General features: G+C 37.4%; 2 long non-coding RNA genes across 2 annotated transcripts; both read left to right on the forward strand.

Moving 5' to 3' along the window:
• The first annotated feature begins 305 nt into the window (after positions 1 to 305).
• LOC130994724 (uncharacterized) lies at positions 306 to 3237 on the forward strand. The gene is made up of 3 exons (XR_009091898.1): positions 306 to 437; positions 2291 to 2357; positions 2961 to 3237. It is a non-coding gene; the product is annotated as an uncharacterized LOC130994724 (long non-coding RNA).
• A 6455-nt stretch (positions 3238 to 9692) lies between these two features.
• On the forward strand, positions 9693 to 12624 carry LOC130994725 (uncharacterized). Its single transcript, XR_009091899.1, has 3 exons — positions 9693 to 9824; positions 11678 to 11744; positions 12348 to 12624. It is a non-coding gene; the product is annotated as an uncharacterized LOC130994725 (long non-coding RNA).
• The last annotated feature ends 2461 nt before the right edge of the window (positions 12625 to 15085 follow it).

Consider the following 15085-nt stretch of genomic DNA (forward strand, 5'->3'; position numbering starts at 1 on the left):
ATAGTGAACTAGATTTTCTCGATAAACGAACCGAGCTCGTTTATTAGAATTTCGAGAACGAGCTTGTGTTTTCTATATTTATATAGAATTACGAGTGCAATGAAAGTGAGTAGAGGTTGAGAGGGCGAGTAACGAAGAGTATGGGTAGTTAATCGTTAAAACGAGACGAAACGAGATATTTAACGACTAACGGGTTAATATCTTAAATATCTAACCTACCCTACCCCTAACCACCCCCCCCAACTGCCCACTATCCCTCTATCTCACCTAACTCACGCTGCACACACAACACACACACTAATTTGCACACACTAAAACACATTAGAAACACACACACACTTCACGTTAACACCATTTCTTTGGTGTTCAAGCTTTTGACTTCCGATCTGAGCACCGAGACGAACGCCGATCATCTTTTCGATCACGTATCTAAGTAGGTAAGATCTCTACCTACGTTTTGATGGTTTTCTTTTCGATTTTCGTCGACGTCGAAAAACGTCGATTCTCGACTTTATTTTGAAACGACGTCGGATCGTCGTGAAATTTTAGTATGTTGTTCTTGGGTAGATGTTGAGCATGTTTAATGAAGGGAGTAAGAACGGAACGAACCGTAGCTATGAAACCCATGAGGGCAGCCCCGTTTTTCACATATTAGCTTGTCTTTCGATTTTTGTTTGATCGTTTTGACTTGATATTTGTGCTTAGGGGTATGCTAGAATCGATATATATTAAATTCGTATTTTTCCAAGCACGAAAATTGTATAAATTTTTAGAGTATGATTATTTAAATTCGTGAAGTTTGGGACGTTGCATAATGAATATTATTGCGTATATGTGTTCTACGATATCACATGAGCATGCTAATTGATTTACAATTTATGGATGATAATTGTTGAACGAAATTAAAACTGGAATTCTGTCAAAATTTTACAGCAGTTTCAAGCTTATGTTTCGATGAGTTTTCATTGCTTGATGGCTCTGAAATTTTAGTATGTTTATCTATGATATGTGTATTTCGTTGCTGCAAAATTTCATGTCTTTTGGATGATGTTTGCTATTTTAAAGATATTTTGAAAAATCCTTGACAGAATCTGTCAACTATTGGTAGACTTCACAAAAACGTTTATATCTATTAATCCATGAAGGATTTTGCATCACCGTTTTTTTTAAACGAAACTAGACTTCAATGCTTTTCTAAAAACATAAGATTTCGATTTTTATGACCTCTGAAACAGAGCAGTTTATTATTTCAAAAATGCCCTGTTCTGCTGTCATATTTGTCCAACAGTAAAAGTGTATGAGTTTCATTGTTTATTTGGCAGATCATATGAACGTTTTCTCTTGTGAAATTTTAACCAAATCTTCAAGGATACCTTTAGTTTTGGATGATTAAATTTGATGGAATTTTATTAAGGTTTGCCTTGGTTTCTAATGGCCTAAACAAAATTGGCAGAAACTGTCAATCTTTGACAGCCTGCACTAAAAGAGCAATATCTCCAAAAACCTTTAACATTTTTGGTTAACTACCATTTTTAGAGTGAACTACACTTCATGAAGTTTTTGAGATCAATTGGTATGAGAGTTTATGATGATTGAGTTGGTTGTTATGAATTTTTAAAGATGACACAAAAACAGCAAAACTTTCTAGAAAACAACTTGATTATATTTGTTTTGATGGATGATACGATATGACTAAATGGTGTGAGTTGTGAGAGTTATGATTAACGCACATAAATGTTGGTATCTGACACTCGAACAATTGGTGTCGAGTATAAATGATAGTTTACTGATAAAGAGTTTTGATGATTTTGAATTGTTTGGTTTGCGTTGAAAAGATGTCAAGATGTTAAGTTTTGAGTCGAGAGACGAGTTCACGTAGTGAGATTCACGCGTTGAAATCTCGTGGCTGACATTATATATGAATAGGTCATGCCGAAATTTTTAGTGAAATTAGAATTTGAGCATAGTCAATTCTTGTTGACCCGTGACTCAAATACATGCCTAATGGAAAGTTTAACTTTCTAATCGGTTAATTAGACGAGATGAGAGCGAATAGATCTGCTAAGAAAGTGGACTTTTCGATGTGTTAAATATTTCTTTTAATTGAAGCGCTGCTAATTATAACATAAGGATGTTATAATTAATGAGTAATGACGAGAGATAATAATTGTTATATTGATTAACAATCAAGAGAGATGAACATTAGAGATACTAATGTTTCATAAAAGAGATTAGATTATTAATCGAGGTTTCTTTTATAACTTCTCACCAATTCTTCATAACGATGAAGGTCCTTTTGGGAAGTAACGACTTGAGGGAGAGAGTGACGTTACTCATTGATACAGAGACACAACGAGGTGGGCATTACTTTTACTATACGTATATAGAGATCCCCTGCGTGTCGTAGGCCTCTTATACGAATGAATGCATGAGATGATTTAACTGTTAATTTCAGTTTTATATATCTATCAAACGAGTTTAATGCTACCTTTGAACAAGTTATTTCGTCACAAATCTTTGAACTGGAAAATATTACAACTGTTGTCTTGCCATAAAATGTTTAAATTTTAGTATGATATCTATCTGCTTTGGCTTTGCCAATGATGCAATCGAATTCGGGTCCTGAGCAGTTGATAGCTATCCTGCTAGGACTAGTGTACACCAGTGACCGTGAGTCATCTAGCGGGTTGGCCGGTCAAGTGACCGTGAGAGGTGGCCACCTCTCCGGCACACAGTTTCAGATATGATAGATTACAAAAGAACTTAGTCTGATCAGACGAACTTTAAGAATCACAAATGAACTTAGTAAGCTTGGGCATTTTTAGCGAAAAACTCCCTTGCTGTACTGATTATGATGGCATGACAATTTACAGTTTTGAAGCATGTATTTTTATACCTAGGCATACGTGCCCACTGAGTGCTTTTGTACTCAGCCCTGCATATGTTTTCTAAATGTGCAGGTTGAGCTGATGTGATGATGGTGCTGCAATGAGCGGAGTCTCCAGGGTTGTTAATAAATAGTTAACCTGTCTAGAATATGTCTTCATACATATGTCTAGCTACTTTCCGCTGCAAGATGTTGTTGATGTTATAGTATGTTATGTCATACTTTGAGTCTTAAGAGAATGGTTTCATACGATGTATAACTTGATTAATGATATTAATTAAGTTTTATGCTGTCTTTCATAGACTGTTTTCAATTGAGTATTAATGAATAAAAATGACGAGTTTTATTAAGATGAGTAAGTTTTACGGCTATAAATGACGCCCCTTTTCTTCCCCTTCTTCTTTAACCCCATCCCTAGTCGTGGATCACTCGGCCTAACTATCCATAGTTAGGGCGGGCTGTGACAGAGTGGTATCAGAGCGAAGGAAAGCTCTGAATTAGAAGTCTTGAGTTTAGTCTAGAATGAGTCACTAGACTAATAGTTATTAACAACCGTGAGCTCAGCGCACCATCACACCAGGCTCAACGAGGTATGTAAAATTTCAAAGTTTATTTGACGTTAAATTTTGAAGAGCATGATGTTGAGGTTATATGATGAGTTATGATGTTACACTTTAAAGGTGCATAGTTTGAGTTTGAGGATGACAACATGATTAATAATGAGTTATTATGTTGTAAGAGCATATGTGATGTTACATGATGAATCATGAGAGCGTTTATATCATATGATGTTATATGATTGAGGATGCATAATTATGAGTTATGATGTGATGTATTTGAGATGTTTTGTGATGAGAATTGTTTGAGCAGTTGTGATAAGTCACGATGATTTAGATGAAGGAATCTAATGTCATTGTTAAGAGAGATTTTTTTTATTAAGTAGAAGGATGAAATGAGAACTTAGAGCTAAAGCTTGAGAGAATTAGCAATTGCTTTAAGTACTTGTTGGTTTGAGTTATGAATTTAGATGTTTTGAGCTTGAGTTTTAAGATAACAGTACTACTTAATAGGAGTTTTGCTAAGTTATGTTTTGTTTATTTTTGTTGCTGGAGCCAAGTAGAGTTAGTTCCTAGAGTCACCTTTAAGTTCTCCTTATAGGTTGGCCAGGACTGTTGGCACTGCACGAAAGTGGACTGTTGTGAGATCGAACTCAGGAAAGATCGGATACGAGGACGAGGCGTACAGTATGTGGTACAGAGATACCCTAGCAGATTTTCAAACACATGTTCATAGACTATGAAAGGATGAAAGCCTTATGGTTGTTACTAGACTGGATGGCATCGTGCACCTAGTCCCCGTGCTACCAATCGAGTGGTAGGATTGAGCAAGGAAGAACGCCACTCAATATGATGGGACATGTCGTCTTGAGCATTGGACCCACAGGAGATGGGATTTGTTACAGATACCCAGATTTTCTATGCGGATCTACTGACCGGATGCTTGTTTTCTACCAGGGACTCTAGAAGAGTGTAGTAGATATCGAGTCGATTCTTGAGTATCAGTTACCAAAGATGATAAAATGATAAACGATAATGAGGATGAGAAGTAGCCGGGGAGGGCTAGAGTTGATGAGGATGAGAAGAGAAGTCGATGTAGGCTAGAGCTAAGGATGATCTTGAGAGTATGCGTGGTACACCCTCGTTTTTGATTAGTTGCAATTACATTGCGATGTATATAACTTACTTAGGAGATACTGGTACTTGAGATTTTGACATGATGATAGATAAGCATGCGAATTTAGTACCCTACTGATGTTAAATAGATGGATGTTCCTAGTGTGCTAAAGTAGCAACTAGATGAGTTAACTGGTAGCAATTACCGTAGGAGGTCCAGACCGAGACATAGTACTATTAATGGTGTCGATTTAGAAGGGACATTACGATAGATACTATGGTTTTTGTAGGGTTTAAATAACCCCTTTATGTAAGCCATCTAAAAAGAGGCATTCTACTGATGGATATATTAGGTTGACCAGAGTGGTCTTTTTGTTAGCATTTCGTGAGTGCTTATTGCCTTACAGATGAATGTTAAGGTAACCGTGAGGGTTTCCTTAAAGTTGAGTTAGTAAATTGAACTTGAGTTTTGAGGATGCTTAGAGCGTTGGTCGAGTTGAGTTTTCCTTTTGTGATTTCAAAAATGCCTCAAAGATGTCATCAAGAGTGTGATGTGAAGGATAGGCGGGATAATACTCCGCCACCACCACCGCAACATGAGAGGAGAGTCGAAAAATATTGAACTTTCGAAACAAGAGTCTAGAACATAGGACCCTGAGTTTAAGCTTTTAGCTTGCTGGTGTGAACTTAAATTTTGTTATGTATAGTATGTTGAGGGTTTAGAAGACACATAATTTCCAAGTTCGGGATAGTATATCCCGTGTGACTGGGGAGTGATTATGTTGGACCTGGCCAGTCCGCATGATCCAAATCTCAGTAGACGTGTTTTGGGTTTATAAACCCATGTGTTTCAACTTTCGGTTGAAAAGCCAGATGGGTTCTTACTCTAGGTCATTTTTGTTCGACCTGGTAGTTACTTCATTCTACCCTCTGGTCATTCATTTGAGTCTCTTGAACAATTTGTTTTGATGTCATTCTAGGGTTGAACCCTTACAACTTTTGAGTTATCCTAATAGATTCTTTTGATGTATAAGACTAGTGAGAGGCACGTCAGAGGACTTTAACACCTGAGCAACTGGCAAACTACACTTGAGAACAATTGAAGACTACTCTTGAGAAGTATGTACAGAGGAGTACAGTAAGCAGCGAGAGGCTGATTATCGAAGTTTGATGCAAGGAAAGAAATCGGTTGTAGAGTATAACCGAGAATTCTGTGAGCTATCACGATTTGCTCATCAGAAGATGGATACTGATGATGAGATGTCTGAGTTTTATGTGCCGGTTTAAGGCAGGACTTTAAGGTAGTATTGGGCAAGTTATTGGATGCATCAGTTAGAATCCTGTTTAATACAGGAGCCTCGCATTCTTTAAGTGTTTGAAGCATGTTACCTTCAAACTCGAACCAAAACGAGCTAGTCCCAAGTTGAGAGTAATCACTCCTGTAGGAAGAGCTACTACAGTTTCTCACATGATTTCTAAATTAGAGTTTGAGTTAGGATCACTAAAGATGAAAACAAGAACCTTGCACTTAATGCCTATGTGGAACGTAGACATTATTCTAAGGATGGACTGGTTAGCAGAGAACTTTGCCCCGATTGATTGTAAGAAGAGACAGATAACTTTCCAACCACCTGGGAAGGAACAGACATGTTTTCACGATATTGATAGAAAGAAGAGAATTCCAATCATTTCGGCACTTCAGGCGTCGAAATTGGTAAAGAAGAAAGGAGCACAAGCTTACCTAGTTTACTTGAATGATGAAGGAGAATCAAGTAAAAAACTTTGAGGATGTAGCAGTGGTAAGGGAATATAGAGATGTATTTCCCGAGGTCTTACCAGGATTGCCACCAACAAGATAGTTGGAGTTCACTATCGACCTAGAACCTGGATCAGCACTAGTGTCGAAGGCACCCTATAGAATGGCGCCTAAGGAGCTACAAGAGCTGAAGATTCAGCTACAAGAATTGCTCGAGTTAGGTTTTATTAGACGTAGTGTATCCCCGTGGGGAGCACCAGTCTTTTTGTCAAAAGAAGGATGACACGTTGAGAATGTGCATAGATTATCGAGAGCTGAATAAATTGACACTCAAGAACAAATATCCTTTGCCGAGGATAGATGACTTGTTTGATCAATTACGAGGAGCGAGTTTTTCTTGAAAGTTGACTTGAGATCATAATACCACTAGTTCAAATTTTGACAGGAGGATACACCTAAGACAGCTTTTCAAATGAGGTATGAGCACTATGAGTTCATAGTTATGCCATTCGGTTTGACGAAGGCACCAGTAGTTTTCATGGATCACATGAATCGAGTGTTCCATCAATAACTGGATAAATTTATCCTAGTTTTCATAGATGATATTCTCATCTATTCGAAGAATGAGCAGGAGCGCCAAAACATTTGAGAACGATGTTGGAAACGCTAAGAGTTGAGAAGCTTTTTGCCAAATTCACCAAGTGCGAGTTTTGGTTGAACGAAGTAACTTTTCTAGGACATATTGTATCATCCAAAGGAATTAAAGTTGACCCCGTCAAGGTACAAGCTGTACATGAGTGGAGATCACCAACTACGCCTAACGAGATTTGCAGCTTTTTAGGCTTAGCAGGATACTAGAAGAGGTTTATTGAAGGATTTTCCACGATAGCAAGACCGAGAAAAGAAGCTAAGTACAATTGGAAAGAGGAGTGTAAAGAGAGTTTTTAAGAGCTTAAAGGAAATTGACTACAACACCAGTGCTGCTAGTCCCGGAAATGGATAAAGAGTATACCATCTACACAGATGCGTCAAAGAATGGGCTAGGATGTGTTTTGATGCAAGAAGGAAGAGTTATAGTCTATGCATCACGACAACTTAGATCCCACGAGATAAATTATCCAATGCATGATTTAGAGCTTGCAGCCGTTGTGCATGCCCAAAAAAAAAAAAAAATTTGGAGACATCATCTCTACGGAGTTAGATGTGAGATTTTCACGGACCACAAAACTTTGAAATACTTTTTCAAGCATAAGGATATTAACATGAGGCAAATGAGATGGCTCGAATTAGTAAAGGATGTTAACTGCGACATTAACTATCACCCTGGCAAGGCCAATGTAGTAGCCGATGCATTGAGCCGAAAGGTCTCGTCAAAGTTAGGATGTATTCTCACGAGAGAGGATGAGCTTATAAAGGACTTTGACAAGATGAGGATAGAGATGATAAAACCACCAGGGACGATAGCAAGTATTGTTGCGACGATGCCTAGTTTGAGGAAAATGGTGATTGAAGCACAAGGAAAGATGAGACAATGAACAAGTTACGAGAAAGGGTAAGAGCAGGAGATCTCAAGAGTTAAAAAAAAAAAAATACGATCATGAGTGAGACTCATAACACGCCTTACACCGCCCACCCAGGAGGCACAAAGATGTATCAGGTTGTAAAAAAATAGATTTTTGTGGGACGGAATGAAATGAGACATAGCTTCGTTTGTAGAGCGATGCTTAGCTTGTCAGCAAGTGAAAGCATTACACCAACGACCCTATGGGAAGTTAAAACCGTTGGAGATTCCCGAGTGGAAATGGGATCACATAGCGATGGATTTTGTGACAGCTTTACCCAAAAGTCAAAGAGGAAATACAGCAATTTGGGTGATTGTAGATCGACTAACAAAATCTGCACATTTCATACCGATCCTAATCGCGTATGGACCAGATAAGTTATCACAATTGTACGTTCGTGAGATTATAAGATTGCATTGAGTACCGGTGTAGATCACCTCAGAAAAAAAAAAAATTTACATCACGTTTTTGGATGAGTTACAGAAAGAGTTGGGTACAAGGATGAATTTTAGCATAGCAGGCGATAGAAGATATTATAGGAACTACTATCCTTGATAGAGGAGTAAATCGGGAGAATGTGTTGCCACTAATTGAGTTTACCTATAAGATGTGAGACAAAGTTTCGAGATAAGAGACAAAGTTTTCTTGAAGGTTTCACCCTCAAAGGGGATGAATAGATTTGGAGTTAAAGGACAGCTTAGACCCAGAGTTATAAGTCCTTACGAGATATTGCAAAAGATAGGTCCAATAGCGTATAGGTTGGCTTTGCCACCTAGCTTTGGAAATGTGCATAACGTGTTTCACGTGTCACAATTGAGAGGATACATATTTCCGACCCAAACCATGTGGTTTACTAAGAAGAAATGATCTTAGAACCAGACTTGAGTTATGAAGAGAGACCTCAAATGATGCTAAATCATAAAATTCGGCAATCGAGTAATAAGTCGATTGCATTGGATAAGGTCCAATGGAGATATGATACTTAGAAAGAAGTGGAAAGAGAGCTTGAGGATAAGATGTGAGAGAAGTACCCGAAACATTTACAAGAGGTATAAATTTCGGGACGAAATTTATTTTAAGGGGGAAGGTATGTAATACCCGTGCTTTTGATGACGTGTTTAATTGCTTAAGTTTGAGTAATTAGGGTATAGATCCCTTGTTTGATTACTTTGTAAAGAGATGAGGAGTTATATGAAGTTTTTTTTTTTAAAGATGTTGAGATGTTCTTTCGATGATGTAAGAATGATGTGAGATTTTATATTCGTATTTGAGTTTGAGTATTCGAATAATTCGAGATAATTATTTGAATGAGAACGGTGAACTCGGAAGTGAGATCTGAGTCCGTTAAGACGTTTTTGAAAATTTTGACTTTTTGACGATGAATAGTAAAATACTGCTATTTCGTCTTTTTGTCGACTTTCAAAATCTTACGTGCACGTCGTCGAAAAATATTCTTAGTTTTTCGATACGAGTCCAATAATGAAAGTTTTTATTTTTGGACGACGAGTGAATAGTGAACTAGATTTTCTCGATAAACGAACCGAGCTCGTTTATCAGAATTTCGAGAACGAGCTTGTGTTTTCTATATTTATATAGAATTACGAGTGCAATGAAAGTGAGTAGAGGTTGAGAGGGCGAGTAACGAAGAGTATGGGTAGTTAATCGTTAAAACGAGACGAAACGAGATATTTAACGACTAACGGGTTAATATCCTAAATATCTAACCTACCCTACCCCTAACCACCCCCCCAACTGCCCACTATCCCTCTATCTCACCTAACTCACGCTGCACACACAACACACACACTAATTTGCACACACTAAAACACATTAGAAACACACACACACTTCACGTTAACACCATTTCTTTGGTGTTCAAGCTTTTGACTTCCGATCTGAGCACCGAGACGAACGCCGATCATCTTTTCGATCACGTATCTAAGTAGGTAAGATCTCTACCTACGTTTTGATGGTTTTCTTTTCGATTTTCGTCGACGTCGAAAAACGTCGATTCTCGACTTTATTTTGAAACGACGTCGGATCGTCGTGAAATTTTAGTATGTTGTTCTTGGGTAGATGTTGAGCATGTTTAATGAAGGGAGTAAGAACGGAACGAACCGTAGCTATGAAACCCATGAGGGCAGCCCCGTTTTTCACATATTAGCTTGTCTTTCGATTTTTGTTTGATCGTTTTGACTTGATATTTGTGCTTAGGGGTATGCTAGAATCGATATATATTAAATTCGTATTTTTCCAAGCACGAAAATTGTATAAATTTTTAGAGTATGATTATTTAAATTCGTGAAGTTTGGGACGTTGCATAATGAATATTATTGCGTATATGTGTTCTACGATATCACATGAGCATGCTAATTGATTTACAATTTATGGATGATAATTGTTGAACGAAATTAAAACTGGAATTCTGTCAAAATTTTACAGCAGTTTCAAGCTTATGTTTCGATGAGTTTTCATTGCTTGATGGCTCTGAAATTTTAGTATGTTTATCTATGATATGTGTATTTCGTTGCTGCAAAATTTCATGTCTTTTGGATGATGTTTGCTATTTTAAAGATATTTTGAAAAATCCTTGACAGAATCTGTCAACTATTGGTAGACTTCACAAAAACGTTTATATCTATTAATCCATGAAGGATTTTGCATCACCGTTTTTTTTAAACGAAACTAGACTTCAATGCTTTTCTAAAAACATAAGATTTCGATTTTTATGACCTCTGAAACAGAGCAGTTTATTATTTCAAAAATGCCCTGTTCTGCTGTCATATTTGTCCAACAGTAAAAGTGTATGAGTTTCATTGTTTATTTGGCAGATCATATGAACGTTTTCTCTTGTGAAATTTTAACCAAATCTTCAAGGATACCTTTAGTTTTGGATGATTAAATTTGATGGAATTTTATTAAGGTTTGCCTTGGTTTCTAATGGCCTAAACAAAATTGGCAGAAACTGTCAATCTTTGACAGCCTGCACTAAAAGAGCAATATCTCCAAAAACCTTTAACCTTTTTGGTTAACTACCATTTTTAGAGTGAACTACACTTCATGAAGTTTTTGAGATCAATTGGTATGAGAGTTTATGATGATTGAGTTGGTTGTTATGAATTTTTAAAGATGACACAAAAACAGCAAAACTTTCTAGAAAACAACTTGATTATATTTGTTTTGATGGATGATACGATATGACTAAATGGTGTGAGTTGTGAGAGTTATGATTAACGCACATAAATGTTGGTATCTGACACTCGAACAATTGGTGTCGAGTATAAATGATAGTTTACTGATAAAGAGTTTTGATGATTTTGAATTGTTTGGTTTGCGTTGAAAAGATGTCAAGATGTTAAGTTTTGAGTCGAGAGACGAGTTCACGTAGTGAGATTCACGCGTTGAAATCTCGTGGCTGACATTATATATGAATAGGTCATGCCGAAATTTTTAGTGAAATTAGAATTTGAGCATAGTCAATTCTTGTTGACCCGTGACTCAAATACATGCCTAATGGAAAGTTTAACTTTCTAATCGGTTAATTAGACGAGATGAGAGCGAATAGATCTGCTAAGAAAGTGGACTTTTCGATGTGTTAAATATTTCTTTTAATTGAAGCGCTGCTAATTATAACATAAGGATGTTATAATTAATGAGTAATGACGAGAGATAATAATTGTTATATTGATTAACAATCAAGAGAGATGAACATTAGAGATACTAATGTTTCATAAAAGAGATTAGATTATTAATCGAGGTTTCTTTTATAACTTCTCACCAATTCTTCATAACGATGAAGGTCCTTTTGGGAAGTAACGACTTGAGGGAGAGAGTGACGTTACTCATTGATACAGAGACACAACGAGGTGGGCATTACTTTTACTATACGTATATAGAGATCCCCTGCGTGTCGTAGGCCTCTTATACGAATGAATGCATGAGATGATTTAACTGTTAATTTCAGTTTTATATATCTATCAAACGAGTTTAATGCTACCTTTGAACAAGTTATTTCGTCACAAATCTTTGAACTGGAAAATATTACAACTGTTGTCTTGCCATAAAATGTTTAAATTTTAGTATGATATCTATCTGCTTTGGCTTTGCCAATGATGCAATCGAATTCGGGTCCTGAGCAGTTGATAGCTATCCTGCTAGGACTAGTGTACACCAGTGACCGTGAGTCATCTAGCGGGTTGGCCGGTCAAGTGACCGTGAGAGGTGGCCACCTCTCCGGCACACAGTTTCAGATATGATAGATTACAAAAGAACTTAGTCTGATCAGACGAACTTTAAGAATCACAAATGAACTTAGTAAGCTTGGGCATTTTTAGCGAAAAACTCCCTTGCTGTACTGATTATGATGGCATGACAATTTACAGTTTTGAAGCATGTATTTTTATACCTAGGCATACGTGCCCACTGAGTGCTTTTGTACTCAGCCCTGCATATGTTTTCTAAATGTGCAGGTTGAGCTGATGTGATGATGGTGCTGCAATGAGCGGAGTCTCCAGGGTTGTTAATAAATAGTTAACCTGTCTAGAATATGTCTTCATACATATGTCTAGCTACTTTCCGCTGCAAGATGTTGTTGATGTTATAGTATGTTATGTCATACTTTGAGTCTTAAGAGAATGGTTTCATACGATGTATAACTTGATTAATGATATTAATTAAGTTTTATGCTGTCTTTCATAGACTGTTTTCAATTGAGTATTAATGAATAAAAATGACGAGTTTTATTAAGATGAGTAAGTTTTACGGCTATAAATGACGCCCCTTTTCTTCCCCTTCTTCTTTAACCCCATCCCTAGTCGTGGATCACTCGGCCTAACTATCCATAGTTAGGGCGGGCTGTGACACAATTGGGTACGACGGGTACGGATAGTGACTATCCATATCCATACCCACGAACTAAATAGATAGTGGTTTTTAATCACGAAACTATCCATGGATATCAAATGGTATCCAAACCCGCCACCCACGGATACCCGCTATCCGTCGGGTATCCGCGAACCCGCTACCCATAGGGTATCCACCACTCGCTATCCGTCGAATACCCGCCACCCACTATTCGTCGGATACCCGCCACCCACTATCCATTGAATACCCACAAAATAAAATTTAATTATAAATTTAACGGGTAATTGACGGGTATTTTACGGGTAATTGGTGGGTATTTTCGCGGACATTTTTCGCGGGTAAACGGGTTTCGCGGGTATGGATAGTAAGTATCCAAACCCATACCCACGAACTAAATGGATAGTGAATTACAACCACGAAACTATCCATGAATATCAAATGTCTCTCAAACTCACCCTAATAGGTTCGGGTTTTCGCGGGTATCCATTAACCATGGGCAAATTGTCATCCCTATCTGTGATCATTTCATGCCGAAGATCAAAGCCAACGCAAACACAACAGTTAAAGAGATGGGGAAGGAGTTACATTTGACTTATGGTTGCAAAGTTGGAGGCAAGAAATGCTATAGGGAAAAAATGGATGGCACTGAAAAAGATAAGGGGTACATTTGAAGGCCATTATGCTAATTTAAGGAGCTACATGTTAGAGTTGATGAGGACTGACAAAGAGGGACGATTTGAGCTGAAGACGTACTTGGATAAGCAAGATAAGCCTGTATTTGAATGGTTATATATAGGTTTTTCAGCTTTAAGGAAAGGGTTCCTTGTTGGCTGTAGGAAGTTCATTGGCTTTGACGCTTGCTTTTTGAAGACGGTCTTAGAAGAAGCATTGGTAGCAGCGATTTCTAATGACTGCAACAACAGAATGTATCCCATATAGCTAGGGTTGTGGTTGAAAAAGAAGATGAGGAAACTTGGTCATGGTTTTTCGAGTGCTTATTTGAAGCGCTAAACATATCAGACGGATTAGGTTGGACATTTATGAGTGACAAGCAAAAGGTAATACTAAATATCATTCATTTCGGTGTATTACATTTAAACATAACTAATAAATATATTTAACTACAATTTCAGGGTTTAATTAATGGGATTCAAAAGCTTGCTCCTAATAGTGAGCATAGGCACTATCTCGACATATATATGCTAACTGGAAGAAGCGATTTGCAAGCCCTAAATACAAGATATTATTTTGGAATATAGTGAAGGCCACGAGCAGGGTAGACTATGAATGGCATCTGAATGAAATGAAGAAAGAGAGCGTTGCGGCAGCTGTTGATTTTCAAGAAAGATGCCCTACTACATTCTGTAAGGCTCTGATAAATTCTTATACAAAGACTGGTGTGGTTGATAATAATGTCTGCTAGACATTTAACAGTTACATATTGAAGTGTGGGGATATGGTTATTATTGATATGCTAGAAGATATTAGAACGAGTATAATGACCAGGTTATATGATCTTTCCACTAGTATGGAGACAAGCCTCGACATTTCTGATTGTCTTTGCCCAAATATTAGGAAAAAATTAACTAGGTCATAGGTTGTTGTTCGGTTGTGTGATGTTAGGCCTACTGTTGGGGGTAAATTCGAAGTGCATATTGATGATGACTCGCATATTGTTGACTTTGGAGATAAGGTTTGTACTTGTAGATTGTGGGAGTTGACATGTATTCCATGTTGCCATGCATTGAGTTGCATTTATCATATTAGAGATGACCCTGCAGCCTATGTTGATCAATTTTATTATAAGGGCAATGCGATTGAGTGCTACAAGTTTGGGTTGAGTCCACTGCGGGGTCAAAGGTCTTGGCCAATGGTTGCCGAAGCCCCTATTTTGCCTCCAAAATACTCAAAACCAGTTGGTAGACCTAAAAAATGAAGGATACAGGGGCTTGATGAGCAACGGAACACAAATGGCCAATGACAAGGTTGAGAATATCATGCAAGAATTGTGGAGGCTTTGATCACAATAAGCGAACATATAAACAGGCTGCTCGAGTGAAACAGGTTCGTGATGTGAAATATTTCTAACTTCAATTTGTTATATTAAAGGTGTATTGAAGTATAATAATCCATTGAATTATATCAAGCAAAGAGAACTGCGGACGGTATGACCTATGTAACTATAGTATTTAAGTTATAATTATTTATCATGGAAACACATATTAATTTGTTATTTATTGAGCAGGCACGACAAGGATATGGTGTTTTAATATCAGAAGAAATAGGGAGTGTTTATGTCCGAGTATGGCTAATACTATTCAGTTTAATTTCTCTAATGAAGCCT

Source organism: Salvia miltiorrhiza, chromosome 7, assembly GCF_028751815.1.
Source record: "Salvia miltiorrhiza cultivar Shanhuang (shh) chromosome 7, IMPLAD_Smil_shh, whole genome shotgun sequence".
In the NCBI taxonomy this organism is placed as follows: Eukaryota; Viridiplantae; Streptophyta; class Magnoliopsida; order Lamiales; family Lamiaceae; genus Salvia; species Salvia miltiorrhiza.